This window comes from Dermochelys coriacea, chromosome 1, assembly GCF_009764565.3.
Source record: "Dermochelys coriacea isolate rDerCor1 chromosome 1, rDerCor1.pri.v4, whole genome shotgun sequence".
Taxonomy (NCBI): Eukaryota; Metazoa; Chordata; order Testudines; family Dermochelyidae; genus Dermochelys; species Dermochelys coriacea.
The window spans coordinates 136,987,478-137,002,497 of record NC_050068.2 but is presented as its reverse complement, the minus strand read 5'-3'; the positions used below and the strand labels follow the sequence as shown (position 1 = coordinate 137,002,497).

Here is a 15,020-nt window from a genome sequence, read left to right as displayed (position 1 = left end):
CTTGTGGCACCTTAGAGACTAACAAATTTATTAGAGCATAAGCTTTCGTGAGCTACAGCTCACTTCATCGGATGCATTTGGTGGAAAAAACAGAGGAGAGATTTATATATACACACACAGAGAACATGAAACAATGGGTTTATCATACACACTGTAAGGAGAGTTTCAGAGTAGCAGCCGTGTTAGTCTGTATTCGCAAAAAGAAAAGGAGTACCGGTGGCACCTTAGAGACTAACAAATTTATTAGAGCATAAGCTTTCGTGAGCTACAGCTCACATCACTTAAGATAAGCCATCACCAACAGCAGGGGGGGGAAAGGAGGAAAACCTTCCATGGTGACAAGCAGGTAGGCTAATTCCAGCAGTTAACAAGAATATCAGAGGAACAGTGGGGGGGGGGGTGGGGGGGAGAAATACCATGGGGAAATAGTTTTACTTTGTGTAATGACTCATCCATTCCCAGTCTGTATTCAAGCCTAAGTTAATTGTATCCAGTTTGCAAATTAATTCCAATTCAGCAGTCTCTCGTTGGAGTCTGTTTTTGAAGCTTTTTTGTTGAAGTATAGCCACTCTTAGGTCTGTGATCGAGTGACCAGAGAGATTGAAGTGTTCTCCAACTGGTTTTTGAATGTTATAATTCTTGACGTCTGATTTGTGTCCATTCATTCTTTTACGTAGAGACTGTCCAGTTTGGCCAATGTACATGGCAGAGGGGCATTGCTGGCACATGATGGCATATATCACATTGGTAGATGCGCAGGTGAACGAGCCTCTGATAGTGTGGCTGATGTGATTAGGCCCTATGATGGTATCCCCTGAATAGATATGTGGACAGAGTTGGCAACGGGCTTTGTTGCAAGGATAGGTTCCTGGGTTAGTGGTTCTGTTGTGTGGTGTGTGGTTGCTGGTGAGTATTTGCTTCAGATTGGGGGGCTGTCTGTAAGCAAGGACTGGTCTGTCTCCCAAGATCTGAGAGAGCGATGGCTCGTCCTTCAGGATAGGTTGTAGATCCTTGATGATGCGTTGGAGAGGTTTTAGTTGGGGGCTGAAGGTGATGGCTAGTGGCGTTCTGTTATTTTCTTTGTTGGGCCTGTCCTGTAGTAGGTGACTTCTGGGTACTCTTCTGGCTCTGTCAATCTGTTTCTTCACTTCAGCAGCTGGGTATTGTAGTTGTAGGAATGCATGATAGAGATCTTGTAGGTGTTTGTCTCTGTCTGAGGGGTTGGAGCAAATGCGGTTATATCGTAGCGCTTGGCTGTAGACAATGGATCGAGTGGTATGATCTGGATGAAAGCTAGAGGCATGTAGGTAGGAATAGCGGTCAGTAGGTTTCCGATATAGGGTGGTGTTTATGTGACCATCGCTTATTAGCACCGTAGTGTCCAGGAAGTGGATCTCTTGTGTGGACTGGTCCAGGCTGAGGTTGATGGTGGGATGGAAATTGTTGAAATCATGGTGGATTTCCTCAAGAGCTTCTTTTCCATGGGTCCAGATGATGAAGATGTCATCAATGTAGCGCAAGTAGAGTAGGGGCATTAGGGGACGAGAGCTGAGGAAGCGTTGTTCTAAGTCAGCCATAAAAATGTTGGCATACTGTGGGGCCATGCGGGTACCCATCGCAGTGCCGCTGATTTGAAGGTATACATTGTCACCAAATGTAAAATAGTTATGGGTCAGGACAAAGTCACAAAGTTCTGCCACCAGGTTAGCCATGACAGTATCGGGGATACTGTTCCTGACGGCTTGTAGTCCATCTTTGTGTGGAATGTTGGTGTAGAGGGCTTCTACATCCATAGTGGCTAGGATGGTGTTTTTAGGAAGATCACCAATGGATTGTAGTTTCCTCAGGAAATCGGTGGTGTCTCGAAGATAGCTGGGAGTGCTGGTAACGAAGGGCCTGAGGAGGGAGTCTACATAGCCAGACAATCCTGCTGTCAGGGTGCCAATGCCTGAGATGATGGGGCGTCCAGGATTTCCAGGTTTATGGATCTTGGGTAGCAGATAGAATACCCCAGGTCGGGGCTCCAGGGGTGTGTCTGTGCGGATTTGTTCTTGTGCTTTTTCAGGGAGTTTCTTGAGCAAATGCTGTAGTTTCTTTTGGTAACTCTCAGTGGGATCAGAGGGTAATGGCTTGTAGAAAGTGGTGTTGGAGAGCTGCCTAGTAGCCTCTTGTTCATACTCTGACCTATTCATGATGACGACAGCACCTCCTTTGTCAGCCTTTTTGATTATGATGTCAGAGTTGTTTCTGAGGCTGTGGATGGCACTGTGTTCTGCATGGCTGAGGTTATGGGGTAAGCGATGCTGCTTTTCCACAATTTCAGCTCGTGCACGCCGGCGGAAGCAGTCTATGTAGAAATCCAGGCTGCTGTTTCGACCTTCAGGAGGAGTCCACCCAGAATCCTTCTTTTTGTAGTGTTGGCAGGAAGGTTTCTGTGGGTTAATATGTTGGTCAGAGGTGTGTTGGAAATATTCCTTGAGTCTGAGACATCGAAAATAGGATTCTAGGTCACCACAGAACTGTATCATGTTCGTGGGGGTGGAGGGGCAAAAGGAGAGGCCCCGAGATAGGACAGTTTCTTCCGCTGGGCTAAGAGTATAGTTGGATAGATTAACAATATTGCTGGGTGGGTTACGGGAACCATTTGCGAATACAGACTAACACGGCTGCTACTCTGAAACTCTCCTTACAGTGTGTATGATAAACCCATTGTTTCATGTTCTCTGTGTGTGTGTATATAAATCTCTCCTCTGTTTTTTCCACCAAATGCATCCGATGAAGTGAGCTGTAGCTCACAAAAGCTTATGCTCTAATAAATTTGTTAGTCTCTAATGTGCCACAAGTACTCCTTTTCTTTTTGCGAATACAGACTAACACGGCTGCTACTCTGAAACAGATTTTGTGTTTCTGTACACTTTTTCCTTCCAAAATTTCAAACTTTTTTAAAAGTTTGAATTTCCAATTCAGCACACAAGCAAAATATATTTGAAGCTCGTATGTAGAATGAAAAGCCCATATAACAAAATAGCCACATATAAAAAGAACTCCAGATTGAAATGGGTGCATTTAAAAATTCACAATTCATAAATATATTTAAAGTGAATAAATGAGACGTAACAGATGGCATTTAGGAAATAATATCTACAGGTTTTATACAGTATTATTCAATTAATCATACTCATGATAATGGAATTTATATCCTATTCTATACTTAAAATCTAGATATTTTTATTTGCCCAATCCCCTTTTAAAAGAATTCATGGAAAATGAATCCCTATAGAGTTAGGGGTTAAGTGGTCATCATAGAATAAAACATAAATGGCGACTCACTTTCTCATAACTGTTCTTCGCGGTGTGTTGAATATGTCCATTACACTTTAGGTGTCTGCACATCACGTGCACCGGTGCTGGAGAGTTTTCCGTAGTGGTACCCATCTGGGTGGCTCTGCCCACTGCCGGGCTCCTCATACTCTGAAGCAAGCATATAAAGGGTGGAATTGCCCCATCCCCCCTTCAGGTCCTTCACACAGGAACCGATAGTAGGCTCTGATGCATCAGGAAAGGAGGGTGGGTCATGTAATGGACACATGCTTTCGAACATCGTGAAGAACAATGATTATGAGAAGATGAGTAACCATTTTTTCTTCAAGTGCTTGCATATGCCTGTTATACTCTAGTTGACTCCCAAGATATTACCCCAAGAGGCAGGGTAGGGAGTCTCATCGGAAGAGGAACTGCTTCCCAACATTGGCATGCTTCTATGAATTGACATGCTTGGAGAGTGTATGAATGGAAACCATGTCGCTACTCTGCAGATGCCCATAACTGGGATTGTGCCACAAATGCTGCTGAGTTCGAATGAGCTCTTGTTGAGTGCACTGTGTGTTTCTCAGGAGGCATTGCTCCTTTGCCAGTATAGCACATTGTAATGCAGCTGGTGATCCATTTCGAGAGTCTGAGTTGTAATCGGGTGGTCTCTCATATATTCCATAAAAGATGCAAAGCTGGGAAGAGACACAAAAAGGCTTTTTTCTATCTAGGTAAAACACCAATGTTTGCTGAATGTCCAAAGTATGGAGCCTCTCCTTGTCTTTATGTGTATGTGGCTTAGGAAGGAAACTGGCCAGTGAATAAACCAATTAAAATGGAAATTGGCCACCACTTTTGAAAGGAACCTGGGGTATATTCTCAGCTGAACCTTGTCTTTGTAGAAGACTGTGGAGGGTGGATCTGTGACCAATGCATTCTGTTCTCTCATCCTTGTGATGGAGGTAATGGTCTTTAAGAAGGCTATCTGTGCTGACAGATGTTGAAATGAGCATGATGCTAAAGGCTCACAAGGAGGGTCAATAAGCAAAGACAACAGCAGATTTAAATCTCAAGAAGGTGTTGGGTCTCTGACAAATAGAAACAATCTATCAAGACCCTAAAGGAACCTGGTAGTGATTGGGCAAGTGAAAACAGTCTGATTATCTGTGCAAGGGTGAAATGCCAAGATGGCTGACAGATGCGCCCTGACTAAGGGCTAGATCTGACTCCTTAAGATACCCAAAATGGTCCAGAATTATGGGAGATGGCCCAGATGGAAAAACACTTCCATTTACTCAGGTAAGTAGCTCTTGTGGATGGCTTTCTGCTATTAAGGAGCACTTCCTGAACTGCTACTAAGCAATGTGCCTCCTTTACATTCAGCCACTGATGGACCATGCCATAACATGTAGCACCCAGCTGTGGTTCTGTGTCAGGAGATCTCTGACTATTGATAACAATAAAGGTTCATGAGTGGACAATTTGCAGAACTCTGTGTACCAAATCTGTCTCAGCCAGGCTGGAGCTATAAGGATCATCTTGCCTTGATCTTGCTTGAGCTTGAGAATGACCCTGGGAATCAGGGGTACTGGCAGGTAGGCAAAGAGGAGCTCTTTGTTCCATGGAAACAGAAAAGTGTCTGATATTGATCCTGAGGTGTGTCCTACCCTGGAACAGAAGTGGGTATACTTCCTGTTCTGTCAAGTTGTAACCAGATCTACAGATGGGAAACCCTCAACACTGAATACCCATGCTAGAACATTTGTGTTGAGGGACCATTCATGAAGTTTCTTGAAGGCTTTTTCTTAATCTTTCATTGTCAGTCAGCATTATAGCATCCTGTTTGTTGGGTCACCTGTTCAACAGGTAAACATTCTTCAGAGCTGAGTACTAGATTCAAAATGGTCTCTACCCAAAAATATCTACAGACACATCCACGTTGACTGTTGTGCAGCCAGTGATATATTGCCCCAAACCACGGTGGGGCTCCTTTTGTCTCTAACTTAATGTACGATTAAGTCAATGGGAGTCTGCCCACTGAAATCAGTGGGAAGACATTGGATCAGACGCATGAATGGGTAAAAGTACAGGAATCAACATCTTTGCTTCTTATGGTTACTAATACCACATATTTGGCGGGATGTAGGAGAAAGAGAGAGCCTGAGACATAGGGCCTGGTATAATGGGCCTGGTGTAAGGCCTAAGGCCTGAACTAAAATAGTCAGGCACTGCTGATATAAAGCAAAGTTAGCAAAAGTTTGGCTATGAGCAAAAGTCAGGCCCTGTTACAAAGCAGATGCTTGCTTGCAGGTTCACTATCCGATATATGAACTTGGCAAGACCAGAGCTGTCATTGCAAAACCACAAGCATTTCTAGGCACTAAGAGTTTATGTAAACATATTCCAGAAGGCTAGTACCAGAATACTCCGATACAAGGTTATGGTATAAACACGCTCCCTGAAGATGATACATGGACACACTGACCCCCTCTTAAAGATAAGGTCCGGCTGACAGGGTGATGGCTAGAGATGTTTTGATCAAACCAACAGGTACAAGATAAAGGGTGGCAACTAACCACGTCAGAGGGGCAATGCGTAATTTGTTTGTATCGGCGTATAAAAGAGGGGTCAAAAAGGGGATGTCTTTGGATGGTTGAGGGGGGAACTGAAAGTCCTGCCATTCACTGAGCTGATCCATTGTCATGTGCATACATGTATTAAGTGTACTTGTAGCACGTATAGGGCATTAATACTGTGCTTTCTTGGCAATAAACCTGGCCAAGCGCCTCTGCCACTGAATGAAGTCTGTGGTCTTTTGGGGCAGTTTGATCGAAGCCTGCTGTACGGACTATCTGGACAGAACCAGTGCGGCATGCAGCGAGAACACATGCGCAGCAAATAACTGACCACAGGGGATAATGGGGATCTGCGTTTCTCCTACTCTCTATGTTAGACAGCGAGGTACTTGAGCACATACCTAACTTTAAGCATGGGAGTAATTGTGACACTCCCCAGCGTACCCAGCGGGGTGAGGCCCCTCACCATTACCACCACCTGCCTTTAGCATGGAGCAGTCTTTTCTGTGCCTGCTGTAGATCAGCTCTCTGACAGCACAAGCACTGCCTACCAGCCTCCACAGGCCTCGCCTTCTCTGTATAGGTAGCAATAGGCACACACCAACCTCTGGGCCCTCAAAGCATTCCCTGCAGTGCTCCGTCCCTGATCCACTGGAAACTTGCCTAATTACCAGGTCAGCTGTTCCCAAAGTCACAATACACTCAGGATCGCCAGCTGGTTTAACACCACAGCACTTACACTTACTCTTGTTTTCACTATATCTATCTATCTATCTATCTATCTATCAAAGAATAGAGATTCAAATGGTTTATTGTAAAATAAAATCATAACATGCTTTCTTTTTAGACCTAACTAACAGGTTAACTTCCTGTCTAAAGAAGTTTCTCACCCAAAGGTCTCTCCAGCATTTTCAGCCAAGCCTGGTTGAGATCAATGTTCCCTCTAATTTTTTATGTCCATGTGCGGAATGAATTTTGTTATGTGCACCAATATAGAGGTGATGTGTATGGGGGTGGGGCTGGGGGGGGTTTGGAGTGTAGGAGGGAGCTCAGGGCTGTGGTAGAGGGTTGGGGTGCAGGGGGTGAAGGCTCTGGCTGGGGGTGAGGGTTCTGGGGTGGGGGTGGGGCTGGGGGGGTTTGGAGTGTAGGAAAGAGCTCAGGGCTGTGGCAGAGGGTTGGGGTGTGGGGGTGATGGTTCTGGCTGGGTGTACAGGTTCGGGGTGGAGCTGGGGATGAGGGTTTTGGGGTGCAGGAGGGGGCTCAGGGCTGGGGCAGAAGATTCCTGTAACCCACATACACCCCCTCTGTGTCCCTTGCCAGTTGGCACTGAGAGATTCCTGGGTCACTGTAGTCTCATTAATTTCAAATAGAACTTCAGTGGTAATATTGACAGTTAGCCGTGAGCTTACGTACCCTGCTGAAGCAGGGCCTAACTGAAGCTCTTAATATAATGTGCTCTCTGCTATCCATGCAGTGAAACTAAGGGCCTGATCTTGTCATCACACACACACACACACTCAGGGCCTGATCCTGCCATTATATACATACATACACAAGCACACAAACTCCCTCAACTCAATGGCAGCTTGAGGTGTGCATCGTTCGGCACCATTCAGATCTCAGTAACAAATCTAGCCACCACCTTCCTGGTGCTGCTACCCCAGTTTGCTCTCAAATTCAATATCCCTAATTATTGTGTGATACTGACATTTTTCAATTGAAAAACGCCTAAAGGAATTCCCACAAAGGATTAAAAAGCAAGAGATGATTCATGGGCGGTAATAAAGTCCAACATTTGGAAAGGAGAACATGCCTTTTGAAGACTCAATCACATAAAATTTGATGCTAGTCAGTGCCAAGCACTCCAAGTTGTCAATCTGCACAAAGGAAAAAGCCTGGATTGCTGATTCAATTGGAAGTATGAATGAGACTGACCTATGCTTCTGTTCAGACTTTGAACTGTTCTGTACCCATTGAATGCATTAAACAGAGAATCACACAGAAGCCACTAATGACTTCATATGCAGGATGGCTGCCTGAGTGCTATGTGCCTTGGGATCCTATTATCTACCAGGACAAAGAAATCAGAGATGAGGCTTTAAACAAAATCAATTACTCTTTTAAAACCCATTCGTCAGGCACCATACATAGCGGGAAAGCAGTCAATCATGAAAACATAGGGTTGGATGCTCAGCCAGTGCTGCAGCAGTACAAAGCTACCCTAAAGCCAGCTCAGCTAGCCCATTTCACACTTTCCCCTCCCTAGGCACCCCGTAGGGTGGCAAAGAGCTGCTACAACAGCTTCAGCGCTAGTCCTTTTTTCTGGACTTTTCAAAGGGGGCCTGGCCAGAATGTCCCTGCCCCTGGCAATTCTTGGCTGCTAGAACAGCCTGGGAGAGTCATGGGCAGCCAGCGTAGTTTAGAACATGGCTACTCTAATGTGTGCCAGGGGGCTGGTCTAGTGTTGAAGTCGCCACTTGGAAGATCTAAAAGGTCCCTTTTGTATCTTCTCCTGTGAGCTGCACCCAGCTCTCCCCAGTCAAGGCCCAGGATCTGGCCTACTGACTCTAAATGCCAATAAACTTGTGTCTGACTGAATTATGTACGATGAATTTTTCTCAAATTTGAACAAGACAAGAATCTGCCTAGCGAAACCTGACCCAGTGTAGTCCCTGTCGTTGCCCTAGAAGCAGGATAATAGCTACACATACAATATTCGGTCGTGTTTCACCGAGAGTCCTAGCCTCACCCCTTTTCGTGAGCCGTGGCTAACTGACTCCCTCCAATATGTGGTCTGATTTATTTAATTTTGGGTCTTCTGAATTTGTTATAACTGCCAGAATTGAAAACCACGCCGGGAGAAGAATAGAAGACAGGCTGTTGAGGACACAACAGTACTTAGATCTCTCTAAGTATGTGTCTCTAGACTAGGGTTGCCAGTTTTGGTTGGACATATTCCTGGAGGTTTCGTATCATGACATCATCTGTAATTAGAGATGAATCTTCAATTCCTGGAGACTCAGGGCAATCCTGGAGGGTTGGCCACCCTACTAGTCTGGACTGACTTCCAGCAGGCCTCTGTTTATTTGCAGCTGGCTGGATCTGTATTGTGATGATTAGATAATTATTTCCTGCTTCTCCAACCATTAAAACTGCCCTACCTTTCTAATAAATGCCATAGACAAGGGATCTGCATGGTTAGGTTTTTTCCTACTGAGGTTAATATGTCACGGAAAACGTTGGGAAATTGTGTTATCATTCCTATATGTAATAATACTGCCAATAATAATACCACCACTGATGTACTTTCCAGCTTCAGCTACACAAACATTAGTCAGTGCAATGCAAACAGCACTAATGCAGCACCTATAGACACAAACAGACTAATATGTGTGCCATAAGAAAAAAGAACTGCACACCTATTCTCTAAAAGCACTCATTGTAACAAATCTCCACATTGGGAACTCTGTTCCTTGCCAGCTGGTATAAATTGGCTTAGCTCCATTGTGCTCCTCTACAATGTTAAGACAATTTACACCAGCCGAGGATCTGCCCCCCAGTATATTATTGCTCAGACACCCCTAACTGTAGAGATTTGAGGGGCAGTTTCTATTCCACAGCAATGAGAGAGACGTTCTGTCCTTGCTGCCGCAATCTAAGTCCCTAGTGTTTTTTTCCTCACTACTTACAGCTGAGGAGCTACCTATGGATGTTGCATCCATTGCAAAATAACTTAAAAATGACAGGTTTCAGAGTAGCAGCCGTGTTAGTCTGTATTTGCAAAAAGAAAAGGAGTACTTGTGGCACCTCTCTAAGGTGACTAAACAATGTCAGCTCGTTGAAGAGTCTGGCTGCCTCATCTCAGAGAAGCTGAAGTCATTAGTGTCCATATTAAACTACCCAAAGTCTCTGTCCATCGGGACACTGCTCTCCATTTCTGAGTGTGCACATAACTGAAGATGTAATTTTGTACTGCAATTGTTTTTGCTCACAATTTAAGTCTGAATTTCGTATTTGTGGATGCAACCAAAGACACAGACTTCCAAGCAACCTAAGTTGTGGGTACAAACGAGCATGGCAACAAATGGGGGCCTACAACTATTTACACACCTACTTACAAAAATGGAGGCTTGGGTAGGGCTTAGTTTAAACACTCAGAGTGCATAGGAGCCATACAGCCATTCCAAAGTCTCCATTCTGGTACACATGTATAAGATATCACGGATTCACAAATCTCAAATTACTCATAGCCCTGGTTTATCCCCATAAACAACTGGAGCCTACAGTTTCCCTGATAAATATGACTTGTCATGAAGCTTTATATGAATTTATAACAGCAAATGTTTCCCAAAGTCAGTAGTTTCCAGTAAAGAACACACAATGGAAGGTGAGCCAGATGTTCAACAGTAAGAAAAGGAGTACTTGTGGCACCTTAGAGACTAACAAATTTATTAGAGCATAAGCTTTCGTGAGCTACAGCTCACTTCATCGGATGCATTTGGTGGAAAACCACCAATGCATCCGATGAAGTGAGCTGTAGCTCACGAAAGCTTATGCTCTAATAAATTTGTTAGTCTCTAAGGTGCCACAAGTACTCCTTTTCTTTTTGCGAATACAGACTAACACGGCTGCTACTCTGAAACATGTTCAACAGTGTGTCTCAGAACGATGCCTATTTAGTGTACTAAAAGCTCATCTTACTGATCAGAAGTCACACTTCCTTTCAATTTGACAATTAGACAGAGATCTCCCTCTAACATGCACTGACTTGATGGCAACCAGAAAAATTTCCTCATTACGCTTATTCAAAGGGCAGTATCTAAGATTGCATCTGCCCTCTGATATGATAGGCGTTTGGAGATCTAGCTCAGGAAATGATCTTTACTCAGAATAGATGATCAGAACATGTAGTGTACTGTCCCCTAGCCTGCTGCATTTCACAGACCCCTCCCAGAACCTCTGTTCCACCTACTTCCTGCACCAGTCCCCTATCAGCCATGCATAGTAATGTCCCCCTTCTCAGGCATTACATATCTGCCTTACTGAGTGTGACTGCTAGGTCAGACTGCACTTGTTCCAACACTCCACCAGATTTTGGGTACACATGTGCCCTTACAGACTCCTGGTCTCTTGTCTCCCAATGCCTCCAGAGATACTTGGTTTTCCCATCAGAACACCATTCCCCTGGCCTTTCCCCTCCCACCACAGGCAGGGTTGAAGCCTTACTCCTATATGGCAGAACTCTGAGACTCTGCATGCATCTTGGGGAGAGACATGAGGAGAAAACTCTGCATCATATCTACTAGACAGAGCATTCCTCTGGGCTGGGTCTGTAGGAAGGTCTTAGAACAAGGCCCAAATATTACCAGCTAAAAAGAATCCTATTGCTGCTAGGTTTTGGACAGTCTATAAAACAAAACTGTAGACCATCCTCTACAATTTATAAATTGGACAGAAAACTTGGGTATGTTGGGGGGGGGGCAAGGGAGTCCGGACTCCTGGGCAAAAGGTTTACAACAAAATTCCAGAAAATTTGCCTGGCCTCTGTTTTAATACAAACTCAACATTCAGACTATACCAGGTTTGCTGAATACTTTGTGAACCTTTCAGGCTGAGTTGGAGCCAATTTTGTGCTAGTATCAGGTTTTACATTGAAATCATGAGTCTTTTTATTTTTTAATGTTAACTCACACAGTTTGAGTTTTACTTTGAGATGCTGGGTTCATTTCATCCTGAAACTTAAAGAAAAAACTCAGGGGATAGGGTATTAATTCAGGTGGACTGAAGTGTTCACTAATGTTGAGGTGAATTTCTGAGAAGTGAAACTGCTAAGTTTTGCACAGATCTAGAAAACAAACTCCCATGAAGTATCTAGTGTGTCCTGCTGTAATGAAGCAAAAAACAACTCTTATTACTGTCTTCCCATATTTGAGCTCCCAGCTGAAAAGAATAGAAAAAAAAGAACAATTTTTAAAAAGTCAACTTTTCCAAAGGTCAAAAAGGCTCAGGTTCAATGTATTTTTAAAATTTCACCTGAACTGGCCCCTCTGTCCCTTTTGCTAAACATAATATGTGCACCCCAAGCTGAGCTCTGGCATATAAAGGGAAAATTTAAAAATTATTAAAGATATGTAACTACAGTTTTCTATTGTCACAGTGCAAGAGTTCCCTAGAAAACATGAAATGTAACGTATTGGCATTATTCCAGCTAGCTTAATTTATATATAAAAGGCCGTGAGCAGTTGGGAAAGTAGTTTAATCTTAATACATGTGTGAATTACTATATTAATTAAATATAAGAAGGAGTCTTGTTGATAGTAAAGTAGCATTTCACAGGAGAAATTAAAAAGAAATCTGACTGGACATCTGCAGCAGCAATGAGCAGAACAATACCATAAACCTTGGGTTGTTTTTTGTTGTTGTTGTTGTTTTTTGTTTTTTTTCAGGAATGAACGGTATGAATATTTATACATCTGTAGATAAGTAAATCAGCAAATCTCTTAAATAGATATATTTCCACACATGGTTGCTAGACTGTGCAACTCACCAAGACACTCCTGACAGCTGCCCAGCAATTCATAGTGGGCCTGTTTTTCCTTGGGCTTTGCTACAGATTGTGGTTATAATGCTTGATTCCAGGGTGGACTTTTGTTGTTGTTGAAATCCATATTTGAAGCTTGTTGATTTTAATAAATTGTACATCTCTATTGGGACAAGTGAATACATAGGCAGCTAATGTTTTGGAATGTCAATCACTTCCTCTTCCTTTTCCACTGACTTGATATTTCAATGGCAGAGTTAGCATAGTAGGTACTGTTCACTTCTTGAGACTTGAATTCAAATCCTACTCCTCACTTGTGCACATTACAAAATCACCGTACAATCTGGATGAATTGCAATTTCAGTTCAGGAATGGCTCAGGACTGATACAGCAAAAGTGATTAGCGCAGAATTACATTTCATTTGTATTTTGGGAAGGAGAGCTTAATAGTGACTATTAACAGTGACTGCACTATTCCTGGCTAACATCATTGCTCTAGATCCTTCCTGTCATGAGCACTCAAATCTATCCCAAATTAATTTAAAAAATAGAAAACAAATCTGTGGAAGAGGTGAAGTAGTTTATTGCACTGAAATAATGGCAGCTCTAGGGACAGTCTATTCCTTAGCAAACCGTTCAATAGTTCTCTACCAGGGACACCATTTCAGATTTTGGTAGTGGGGGGCAATTCTAACCGTGATTCCAGCAGCTACTTTCTACTAACTTAGACATTAGCTGACAGGAGCACAGTATCTAATTCCTATATAAAGAAAGAAAATGTAATAAATATTAGACCCACGCAGCTCTAATACTAACATGTTCTGACATCTTGTTTCAAGTAACTTAAGGGACACTGGTTAGGTTTAAAATTTTAATGTATATTCTTACTTTGTTACTAACTTGAATTCAACAATTGAAACAATTGTAGAAAAATCCAGATTACTTTCTATCACTTTTTTGCAGTTCACCAAATTTGGAATAAATTATTTAACTTTTGGAAACATCCTACTAGAGCAAGAGCCCGTGAGTTTATATTGCAACTGCCTGGGGCTCTAAGGGTGTTACCCCCCTACAAATAATAGTCAAGAAACTGACTTTAAACAGGAATGAAACTGACCGTTTCAAGTCACTTTCACAGTATTGCCAACCCCAAATGTTCAAAATCATTAATCAGGCTCACCAACAATCAAGAGATTAGCTTTAAAAACATGAGATTATGTAAAAATAATCAATTCAGCGTTATTTTTATTTCCCTTCTGCTTTATGAGCTTTTAGGATGCACTAGGATCACATTTTGAAGCTTTCTCCACAGCCACAAGAGCTAGAAACCTCATTTTTCTTTAAGAATGAAGGCTGAAATCATCACATCTCCACTTGACTCCAGGAGCTGGGGCTTTAAGGAAAAGAATAATTATCATGAGACTCATGAAAAAATCTTGAATTGACAACACTGCTTTCACTTCTGTTTAAAGGCTAATTACTTTCCAGGAGGCTTTTAAACACAGCACTACAGTGATTGAGATTAAGTTCTCACAGGAGAAGATTTAGGAACATTCCAAATATCAAGAACATTCCACAGTTTAAAGTTGAGAAAAATATTGAGACTTCTGAGGTATATCAGAGCCATTGCAGGCAGGAAAGGGAAATACACTGGCATAGGACCTTTGAGCAGCTCTTCTTCTTGAAATCTTCTAATCCTTAATTAAATAAAACTTCTATTGCCATCAGTGCCTCCACTCACAGATATTAACATGTCCTCAATAACTATACATTTCAGAGTTAAATATCTGAGCCATCTTATCCAGAGTTATGCATCTTATATGCATTGGCTCAGGGACTACATATTCTGGCATATGCTGAACAGTGCTGAGCACACAGATGGTGCCCTGCAAATAATACAGACCATGACAATAATTTTTGACTTTATGGACTCTGTGGATGCAATTTCTGTTCTTTGTTCTGGAATTGGCCTGGGTACAGCTGAAACCCTAAGAATTTGCGGCATAAACACAGCTGATACTCATGTTGTATAAGAATATGACATGTTCTCATTCCTTCCTTTTCTCAAACTCAGAACAAAAAATGACAAAACAAAATTGTTTTAAGTTAAAATCTAAAATTGCACAGGAGCCATGGCTCTACCACCCAGCCTGGGGCAGAACCTGCCACCCCTTGGGGGGTTGTGATCTCCTTTCATCTTACTCTTGTTCTCTTTCTTTCTTCATCCTTCCTGACCTTTGTGCTGCTTTTCATGGTGTCAACCATGACATCCTTCCCAATCGCCTGGGAACGATTGCTGGAGTCTCAGAGAACTTGCCTTCTTGGTTTTGCTCCCATCTATCAGTCTTCTTTTTTTGCAGCCTGCAGCAGAAAGATAGGCTGATCCAGTGTATAGGGAGCTACATAGGTGCCAACTCCATGGGTGCTCTGGAGCTGGAGCACCCACGGAAAAGAAATAGTTTTGAGCGCCCACCAGTCACCTGCCAATCAGCTGTTCAGTGGTGTGTGGGAGGTGTTGGGGGGAGGGGGCAGAGCGGAGATGGGAAGAGGTGGAGGAACGGTGGAGCCTTGGGGGAAAGGGTGGAGTGAGGATG

At 43.0% G+C, this 15,020-nt stretch overlaps 1 protein-coding gene across 1 annotated transcript in view; it reads right to left on the bottom strand.

The window, feature by feature from the left end:
* Nucleotides 1-15,020, bottom strand: part of GRPR (gastrin releasing peptide receptor) — a 37,904-nt gene that overhangs the window by 8,106 nt on the left and 14,778 nt on the right. The gene's annotated exons all lie outside the window — the stretch shown is intronic.